This window comes from Bos grunniens, chromosome 12, assembly GCF_055505025.1.
Source record: "Bos grunniens cultivar Pamir isolate PY7600 chromosome 12, Bosgru_T2T1.0, whole genome shotgun sequence".
Taxonomy (NCBI): domain Eukaryota; kingdom Metazoa; phylum Chordata; class Mammalia; order Artiodactyla; family Bovidae; genus Bos; species Bos grunniens.
The window spans coordinates 88,848,773-88,859,381 of record NC_141176.1 but is presented as its reverse complement, the minus strand read 5'-3'; the positions used below and the strand labels follow the sequence as shown (position 1 = coordinate 88,859,381).

At 44.4% G+C, this 10,609-nt stretch overlaps 1 long non-coding RNA gene across 1 annotated transcript; it reads right to left on the bottom strand.

Moving 5' to 3' along the window:
* Positions 1-470: 470 nt before the first annotated feature.
* On the bottom strand, positions 471-9,250 carry LOC147362049 (uncharacterized). The gene is made up of 2 exons (XR_015137742.1): positions 8,571-9,250; positions 471-1,757 (listed from the first exon to the last, which is right to left on the bottom strand). It is a non-coding gene; the product is annotated as an uncharacterized LOC147362049 (long non-coding RNA).
* Positions 9,251-10,609: the final 1,359 nt, after the last annotated feature.

Below are 10,609 nucleotides of genomic sequence, written 5' to 3'. Positions count from 1 at the left end.
TTCTCTGAATTCAATAGCATCTCTTCAAACGTATCATTAAGCACTTACATAAAAAGCCCCATGAGTTAGATCTGAGACTATATCACATAAGCTGTCAACAATTACACCATGTGTCACATTTGAAGGAATGGGAAAATCTAAAAATAAAGTACTGAAGACAAAATAAAAATAACATCACTGCCATTTGGATAGACGGGTATCAAAGCCCTTGGGTAGGTCTCCAAGAGGGGCATGTTCAATCTGAATTGTCCTAAATCCAACGAAATGTTTTTGTGCATCTTTCATATTTCTAACAGAAAGATTTTCTCTTAATGGCCATTCTCATCTCCCTTTCCCGAGTTGAAATGTTAATGTGGAAAAATATTTTATGGAATATGAAAATAATCTTCTTATAAAAGATTAAATTCACCTGCAATTTTAAAAGTATATCTTAACCTAAAGAAGTAATATAAAAACCATGATCATGCCAATGCTATTTGAAAGTCTATTTATTATCATTACTTCTAATGTTTAATAAAATAAGTTCAAAAGCAAGTAAGGCATCTTTATGTCCAAAGAATATACAACTTTCCTGACATACTTACAAGTGCACTCGAAAAGTAAACACGTTTATAGAAGAGTCCTTTCGAATCACGTTAGTGAGATCACATTTGATCTTGTTGTTTAAAGTATTTTCATCTCATAGGGTATGATCTTTACGAATACAAACTATCAGTGAATAATTCTCTGATTTGTTGGTGAAAGTGAAAGTCACTCAGTCGTGTCTGACTCTGTGACCCTATGGACTGTAGCCCACCAGCCTTCTCTGTCCATGGAATTCTCCAGGCCTGAATACTGGAGTGGGTAGCCGTTCACTTCTCCAGGAGATCTTCCCAACCCAGGGATCGAACCCAGGTCTCCCACATTGCAGGCAGATTCTTTACCGTCTGAGCCACCAGGGAAGCCCAAGAATACCAGAGTGGGTCGCCTTCTCCAGGGTATCTTTCTGACCCAAGAATTGAACTGGGGTCTTCTGCATTGCAGGTGGATTCTTTGCCAACTGAACTATCAGGGAAGCTCTCCAGAATGCATAAGTTCAAAGAAAAATTAAAGAAGATCGTAAGATGGTATTAATTCAAAATGAATAGGTATGTGTCAAAATATCATTGAAATAACAATCCAGGAACAATATTTGAAATACATGTAAGAGGTCAGGGATCCGTAATTCCCATTGCTACACTGTAGGACACTGAGCCCTTGTGCAAGCTCACCCTGCTGTCGATGTATAACCAGTCTTGCATCGGTTGCTTTGTTTGCGGTATCTGGATTATTGCCTCAGCGTTCTGATGTGCTAGGGTATTTCACTGATTTTAGAATTTCTGTCCACACACTTGACTGCCTGGCCTTGATGCTAATACCCAGGGGAATTCTTACCATGCCCATCCCCCAGAGTGCAGGCTCCATCCCCCTGAACCATCTCTTGAATCAGGACTGGGCCAGTTCCGTTTCCCTTCTGATACAAATTCTGTTACAGACATCCTCCTTCAGCAGTCAGCTCTATTAATTTTCTCTCCTTCCCAGAATTTCTCCGCACTGGTCTGCAGCTGAGATTCAAGGATGCCACAGAACTCAGCCTACCAGGTGGTGACAGAGATGCTTAGAAAAAGCATCAGTGTTCATTTTAAATGGCAAAACTTCGTTTTTTGGTCTTCTAAATAAACAATAGTCCTGGATCTCTGCTACGAAATCAACTGGAAGTTTTCTTAAGGACATAAGACCTGTGGAGCAGGAAAAAAGGGGTTCACTCTCATCTGATAAAGGGTGAGCTTCCAGGTACCAGAGCAGCACTTCCCCCCAGAGTGCACCCCAAACCACCAGCCAGCCACAGGATTTGGACAATTTTTATGAAAAGTTTTGTTCCTCATCGCGTAGCAATACTTACCCTTTAAAACCATACCTTCTTTTACAAGTGACAATATTAAGGAAGAAAAAAATAATTAGGTGCTTGTCTCCACGTGTTTACATTCTGTTCAAGCCTGAGACTCCTGTCAAAGTCAGAAAGCTAGGAGGCTAATGGAGATAGGAAACAAACGGCAACAAAACACTTCTAACCAGCAAGTTTCCGGCCTTGTTAAAATTGAAACGCTGCAGGAGCAGGGAGGTTGCTGATGAGTGTCCTCTAACCCAGGGGCCAGAGAGCCAGCTTCCGGCTCCTCCAGTGATGGGACTTGCGTTAATGGGATGTTTATTTGCACCTAGGGGTTAGGTTACCAGTGGAGGGGTCTGCGGCGGGAGTATTTAGTGTCATTTTGCGTGTTTGTCAATGAATGAAAAAACACAAAACATTGCCCAGGGTTAAGACTTGGGAAGTTTGTGATATTTGAGGGCATGGATTATGTTTTTGAAGGGGAAGCTAGAGTTATTTTAATGTATTATTAAAACCCCAGTCTAATCGTGAGAAAGAAAGCTCTAATAGAGGGACAACCTCATGCTCAGTCGTGTCTGACTCTTTGCAACCCCGTGGACTGTAGCCCACCAGGCTCCTCTGTCCATGGGATTCTCCAGGCAAGAATCCTGGAGCAGGTTGCCATTTCCTTCTGCAGGGGATCTTCTCAACCAAGGGATGGATCTGGTGTCTCCTGAGTCTCCTGCATTACAGGGAGATTCTTTACCACTTTGCCGCCTGGGGAAGCCTGCCAAGTTGCTAAGCTGTCCTCCTCAAAACTGTCAAGGCATCAAAACCAAGACTGAGCCAAGGAGATGAGGTGCTGACAGCCAAATATCTTGTGTGTCCTGAGTGAGACTCTAGAACATTCAAGGGACACTAGGTGAAAACTAAGGAATGACAAATTACTTCTAGACTTTCAACAAGATAATGAGTCAGTATTGGTTCATCATTGTAACAAAAGATGTTAATAACAGGAGAAAATGGTAAAGGGCATATGGTGATTTGCTGAGCTCTAGTCTTCATTTTTTCATGTATCTAAAATTTTCTAAAATATAAAGTCTATTAAAACTAAAAAAACAAACAAAAAAACAATTATTGAGGCTAAAGTTTGTTACTAAACCTTAAGCAAGATAAACAACTTTGACTATATAAGATAATCATTCCTCTTTTAAAACAGTTTTCTCTCCATAGAATAGGAAAAACTGCAATGATCCATTTTCACACCCTTCTCCTTTTAAATCTATGGTCTTAACTAATTGTATTGAATTCTTCCCTTTAATCGAAAGATAATGATTGGTCATTGTAGAAAATTAAGATGATAGAGGTAAAAAGAGGAAAATCAAAATCACATGAACACATATAACAACTGAAGTAGAGCTAGTAACGGAAGGTACTTTGTAAATTTGTTAAGTTCATAAGACTGTAGCCCACCAGGCTCCTCTGCCCATGGGATTCTCCAGGCAAGAATACTGGAGTAGGTTGCCATGCCCTCCTCCAGGGGATCTTCCCAACCCAGGTATCAAACCCAGCTCCTGCATTGTGGGCAGATTTTTTACCATCTGAGCCACCAAGGAAGTAGTTCGTAAGTTTAAATACCTGAATTTCTCTTGAAAGTATACCAAAAAAACATACAATACAGATATAAAGTATAACTATTGCATTGCATTTCATTATACGATGGACCATTCTTATTTGGCCAGAGCATTATTTTGGGACCTTAACATTCTTTACATTTTTTAATGTTATTTAAAAAAAACCTCACTCAGCCAAGCATTCTTCCTCTTAATTGTTGCATATGTCTGTAATTATTTCCTTAGCATAAATATCTAGAAATGGGGTTTCTGAGTCAAAAGCGATGAATAATTTTAAGATGTTTGCTAACCACTCTCTAACCACTTTAAGATGTTGTCAAACCACTCCCCAAACTCTGTGCCACTGTACACATCAATAAACCAATGTGCAGAGTGCCTGGAATGCCTTTCACTCGTTAGCTCAGCCATTCAACAAAAATACCTAAAACCCTTCCACATCCATGTTCTTGTCATAAAATGCTCTCTTACAAAAAATATGAAATAGGTTACAGGAGGATTTTCAAGAGATTTTTACATTTTAAAACTATGGCTTTCTGCAGTACAAAATGTTTTTTTCCCTGTTGTTCTATTTTGAAATATAAATTAACATTGTTAAATACAAAATAAATTAACTAATGAAGGGAAAAATAGACATCTAGGTGCCTAGGTATACTTTTCCACTTTCCCAAATCATAGTGTTTCCATTAAAATTGGTTTATAAACACGTCTACTTTGATACTTTGGCAAACTGGAAGTTGATCAGTCAAACTCAGGGCATTTTATATAAAACAATATATATAATTACTGTAGAAGGCATGCCTTTTAGCCACAGAATGAACTGGCAGGAATGTTACTTTATTTTCTGTAACTGAGGCAGCTCAGGCCCTCCCTGAACCCTGGTTGGGCGGTATGATGGAAAATGCAATTTCAGCCCTGACTCGGTCATTCCCAAAGTCTGTAAGGATCTTCCAGAAGCAGCCGCTCCAATTCCATGTGGTGGGTTCAGCCAGGCTCCTTCAGGGCTCAGTGTTCCAGGGTGTGAGGGACACAAGACCCCTTTCCCCTTCTAAGTCCAGAACCCTGCATAGCAGGGGCAGGCTCCTGCCTCCTATTTCTCTTCTGCAAAAGGAGACCCATTCTCAAAGCCAAGCAGTTTCTGCTTTCCAACCCCACAGAAATTTCCTCAGGCAAAATCTCCCTTAACCACAGCCACCTGCTGAAATCCAGAGGAGGGTAAAACACCCAGGGAAGAAAAGACACAAAATAACAAGTCAATCGTTTTGACTGTTTTTTAAAGGATCCTGCCTAGTGTAGATGGTGTTATCAGCTATCCTGAGCTGACCAATCTCCCAAGAATTAGCAGGTTAAGGGGCAAAACAGTCTTTGTGCAATTTAAATTAAAAAAAGAGCCGTCTGGGCTTGGAGTCCGAGTTCCTGGCCTTACAGGAGGATCTTCAGACTCCAATATGGCTGTTGCTGTTGTGCAGTTGCTCAGTCTTGTCTGACTCTTTGCAGCCCCCATGGACTGCAGTACTCCAGGCCTCCCTGCCATTCACCATCTCCCGAAGTTTGCTCAAACTCATGTCCATCGAGTGGGTGATGCCATCCAACCATCTCATCCTCTGTTGTCCCCTTCTCCTCCTGCCTCCTTCCCAGCATCAGGAGCTTTTCTAATGAGTCAGTTCTTTGCATCAGGTGGCCAAAGTATTAGAATTTCAACTTTAGCATCAGTCCTTCCAATGAATATCCAGGGCTGATTTCCTTTAGGATGGACAGGTTGGATCTCCTTGCTGTCCAAGGAACTCTCAAGAGTCTTCTCCAACACCACAGTTCAAAAGCATCAATTCTTCGGCGCTCAGCTTTCCTTATGGTTCAACTCTCACATCCATACATGACTACTGGAAAAATCATAGCTTTGACTAGATGGACCTTTTTTGGCAAACTAACGTCTCTGCTTTTTAATACGCTGTCTAGGTAGACAACCAGGGGAGGTCTGTTCTGTTTTCCTTTTCCAGGAAAGTCCTCATTCACCTGGACCACTTCATGCCTGAACATCCTCATGTTCTACTGGTTCCTGGCCTCTTCCTTCACATTTTCCCTCAAACCCAGGCTCCCTGTGTTCTCTAGGTGAGCTCAGTAGACAGCTTCATGCAGGTTGGCACCAAAAATAAAAATTGTTCCGGGGCTCCTTAGCATTCACTCCAGAGATGGGACTTCCCCGGGGAGAATGTCACGTTTGTTCCTAGGAAAGGATGATGACACAAAAGCATGCTGACGCAGCAAGCAAGCAGAGGAGACGTCTGGAGCGGAGTGATGAATGGTCCCTTCTGTAAACTAGGGAACACAGTGTTCAGTTTCCTGCTGTTGCCTCACCAGGAACATGAAGTTACTTTGTTACATGAAAGGGCAACAGTGAACCTGTGGGGATCACTTGGGCAAGGAGGCGTCTATTGACCGTAATTCTCTACCGCAGTTCAGTTCCGTTCAGGCGCTCAGTCGTGTCCGACTCTTTTCGACCCCATGAATCGCAGCACGCCAGGCCTCCCTGTCCATCACCAACTCACTCAGTTCACTCAGACTCACGTCCATCGAGTCAGTGATGCCATCCAGCCATCTCATCCTCTGTCGTCCCCTTCTCCTCCTGCCCCCAATCCCTCCCAGCATCAGAGTCTTTTCCAATGAGTCAACTCTTTGAAAACGGTTTTTTTCCCCTGCACTTAAACTGAAGATCCTGCCTCTCCACAACCAGCCTTCTCCTGGAGTCATACTTAGTTAATCCATTTCGGACCCCTTGTCTTACACCGGTTTGTGGACTTAAGTTGACTTGTTACGGGTGTGTGTAACACTAGTCTCCTCTGTATGGCTGTGACTATTCCAGGCAAGAGTCCAGGCTCGTCTTCATATGCACTCATTCATTCAAGCAGTGTCACCTGCTCTGCTGGAAGGGATGTTGTGGTTAAGTCAATGAGTTGGATACATTGTTGTTTAGTCACTCAGTCTGTCTGACACTCTTTGCCACCCTAGAGACTGAAGCCCTCTGTCCACGGGATTCTCCAGGCAAGAGTACTAGAGTGGGTTGCCATGCCCTCTTCCAGGGGATCTTCCCGACTCAGGGACCAAACCCTTGTCTCCTGCATTGCACTCGGACTATTCTCTACCGCTGAGCCACAGGCAGTAATTATAAACAAAGATGGGGGTGTAGAATTTCAGGTAAAGATACTAGGTTTCATGCACAGGTCAAGCAGCCAGGCTTTTTGTCCCTGTGATCCTAACACTCAATGCAGAGCTTGGCATGGAGAACTGTGTATAATGAACGAAATGAACAGACTGCGGAGATTAGATTGAGTCTCTTGTCCACTTCCTGCTAGTCGTGTAACATATGGCGGTTACTCTGGCCTTTCCTGTTTCTAACACTAAAAACAGAGTATCTCTGTAAAAAATGCAACACTGTTCTAAGAAAAAAAAAACCCTGCTACCCTAAAGACACGTGAACACACAGTGCTTCTTCAGTTTCAGTCCTGGGATACAGTCTTAGTCTCCAAATATACTCATACTAGTGGCCATAAAGTAGAGAGAAGATGGAATGAGATGAGCTGGTCCAGTGTTCTTGTAATATGCCTGGTGACCCTGAGCCCAGACAGGTGGCGAGAAGGGCTAAAGAGCGCAGAGCTGGAGAATTCTGCAGTCTCTGTAAACATGGAGCAAGTGCCTCTGGCTCAGGTGTTTGGAGATTGTATTCACACCCCCACCATCCTAGAAATTAATATTCACAGATTACAAAGAGTTTCATGCTCTGTCTTGCTGCTGCTAAGCTGCTGCTGCTGCTAAGTCGCTTCAGTCATGTCCGACTCTGTGCGACCCCATAGACGGCAGCCCATCAGGCCCCACCGTCCCTGGGACTCTCCAGGCAAGAACACTGGAGTGGGTTGCCATTTCCTTCCCCAATGCTCTGTCTTGACGTGCATTTAAATCACCTTCATTTTATGTTCTTATCTTTCACAGGACTATAAAGATTTTGGTGTAGGACTTAATCATGTGCATCTCATCTGAATATCCTCACTGACTGCTATCTGAAGAACGAATGAATGAATCCTATCTTTGACGTGAATGCCTTCGTACTAACATCTTTCTTCACGTTGGTGCTTTGAGTCAAATTGAAGAAAATCTGTCTGATCAACATGATCCTCTAAAGAATTAAGTTTCTTTTGGGAAATTAACAGAATTAAGTTCATACAGATCTGAGAAAGAACCTAACATGTAAACTTAGTAAGCAGATACATATTCCTGTGGCCAATAAACGTGCAATTATTTTGTAATCAAAGCTCTGGATCCTTTATTAAGTATTTTGTTCTTAGGCCATACACAGAAAAATTAAATTGACTTTTTCCATAGAAAAACTGGGTGAAACTGAGTGAGTGCTATTTCACAATTTGCAACACCTTTACTGTGTAAATCACTAAAAAAAAAAAAAAGAATCTTAAACACGCTTCATCCTTGGTAAAAACTGATTTAAAAAAAAAAAAAAATTCTGACCCTGTAACATTTTGGCATAGCTACCTCTTCCTTTTGTCAGAAACAGAAATGATTTGAAATAACTCTAAAGGCGGTTCAAAGATAAGTGCTTTTAAAAATCACACACAACAGTTAACCACCCCAAAAGAGGGGCCTGATCGTCCTGATGAGGAGCAAATAGTGTTTAGACAAATTCAGGAGATGACATCTAGACCCAGCAACACCTAGAAGATCTTTTCACACATCATTTGGTGTTTTTTGGTTTTTTTTCCTTTTCTACAGATGGATGAGCAAACTTTAAGGAGTTAATAGGCAGATAAAAGTCGGATGGAAAAGGACAGTAATGTTAAGACAAGTTAAAAGCTCTTTCCGACACCAGCTCCCAATCCGGCCTCCCCAGCCGTTTCCCCTGTGAACTTTTTGTGTTTCATTCATTTTGCTGGAATTGGAAAGAGAGAGGCCAAGAAAAGGCTGTATCCTGCCTCATTGACTAAAGCTCTCCTGTAAGCGAGTTTAATGGGCTAGAAGCGAACACCACTGACAGTTCTAAGAAAACTTACCCGGCGCCTCCAGTGCCCCGAGGGCTCCCCGCGGCTCCAACTCTCTCCGCTTCGCTCCACGCTCCTTTTCCTCGCATCTGCGGAAGCTTCCGCGACCAACCAGGAGCATCTATTAGGAGACAAACCCCGCGCCGATAGAAGCGCTCCGGGCCTCATTAACGGAGGGTCCCGGCCGAGAACTGGCTGTAATTACAGCCGACTTAACAGTGATGCTCACGTGAGCCGATAAGCTCTTAAGACCGAAATCAAATTTCCTTTACATTTGCAAGCCGTTGTTTCCTCTCATTTACCCTTTAAAAAGGGGTCCCTCTCTGCTTGATGGGTACCTCTCAGCCACACTCACTTTCTGTGCATGCTGCTCTTGTGACCCCTTTCTTGTATCCTTTTTCCACAAGGTTTCTTCTGAAGTACATCAAGGAAGGGGCCACAGAGACTGAAATTCTTGTCACCGAGCACAAGAAAGGGCCTTCTCCTCGCCTTCATCCAAGCAGAACACTTGGTGGTTTGGTGCGTGTGTGTGCGCGTGCGTGCGTGTGTGCGTGCGTGTTTACCTTGTGTTGCGGTGCTGTATTCATGGAGAAGTGCAGAGTGCACCAGGGCGCAGCTGAAGTGTCACAAACTGAAAACTCCCAAATAACCACGACCAGCACGTCAGTTACCTAGGGCTGTGGAAGCAAAGTGCAGCAAAGGGGCGGGGCCAGGGGTGGGTGGGGTGGGGAATTTGCTCTTTCACAGTTCTGGAAGCCAGAGGTCAGAGGTCAAGGTGTTGGCAGGGTTGGATCCTTCTGGAAGCTGGGAGGGGTTATCTGCTCTGGGCCCCTCCCCTGGCTCCTGGTGATAGCCAGGGTTCTCCGCGGGTCCTCTCTGCAATCTCTGCCTCTGTCTCCGCAGGGCCTTACCCTGCGCATCCCTCTAAAGATGGGCGTTAACCTGAGTACATCTGCAAGCAGCCTGTTTCCAAGAAAGGCCCCTGTCTATACGTCTCAGTGACTCCCCTAACTGCCTCTTTTAAGCTGGCGTTCCACTAGGGTAGCAGCGATGAAGAAATCGGCTGCCAATGCAGGAGACACGAGTTTGACCCCTCGGTCAGGAAGATCCCCTGGAGAAGGAAATGGCAACCCACTCCAGTATTTTTGCCTGGGAAATCCCGTGAACAGAGGAGTCTGACAGGCTACAGTCCATAGGGTCGCAGAGAGTGGGACACAACTTATCCATTAAACAACAACCTTTACTTATTCAATGGCAACCCACTCCAGCACTCTTGCCTGGAAAATCCCATGGGTGGAGGAGCCTGGTAGGCTGCAGTCCATGGGGTCGCTAGGAGTCGGACATGACTGAGCGACTTCACTTTCACTTTTCACTTTCATGCATTGGAGAAGGAAACGGCAACCCACTCCAGTGTTGTTGCCTGGAGAATCCCAGGGATGGGGGAGCCTGGTGGGCTGTCATCTCTGGGGTTGCACAGAGTTGGACACGACTGAAGCGACTTAGCAGCAGCAGCAGCAACAGCTTAAAAGTCAACACACTTCCTCCACTTTTTTTGAGCACTTGATTTGAAGCCATTTTTAGGAGGCCTCCAGTTTGGTATGCAGGTACTTCTCTAAGTGGTTTTTTCTTTTCATTTTTAAACAGATTTATTCATGCATTGGAGAAGGAAATGGCAACCGACTCCAGTGTTCTTGCCTGGAGAATCCCAGGGATGGGGGAGCCTGGTGGGCTGCTGTCTATGGGGTCGCACAGAGTCAGACACGACTGAAGCAACTTAGCAGCAGCAGCAGCAGCTTCGGTTGATTTATTTGGGGGGTTGGGGTCTCGGTTCTGCTGGCTGTCTGGTCGGGACACGGGGAAGGGTCATTTCCTTGCTGAGATGTCCACAGCCTCTGATCGCAGGCCGTGAGTGGACTCAGCTCTGGCGTCCCCCCTACGTTTCTGAGAATTTTTATTCTGGCTGCATGAGGGCCCTGGGATCTTTAAGCCCAGTTCTTTGCTCCCATCTCCCCTGGGCTTCGCATCTCTCCAAAAGTCCAGGGGGAAGCAAG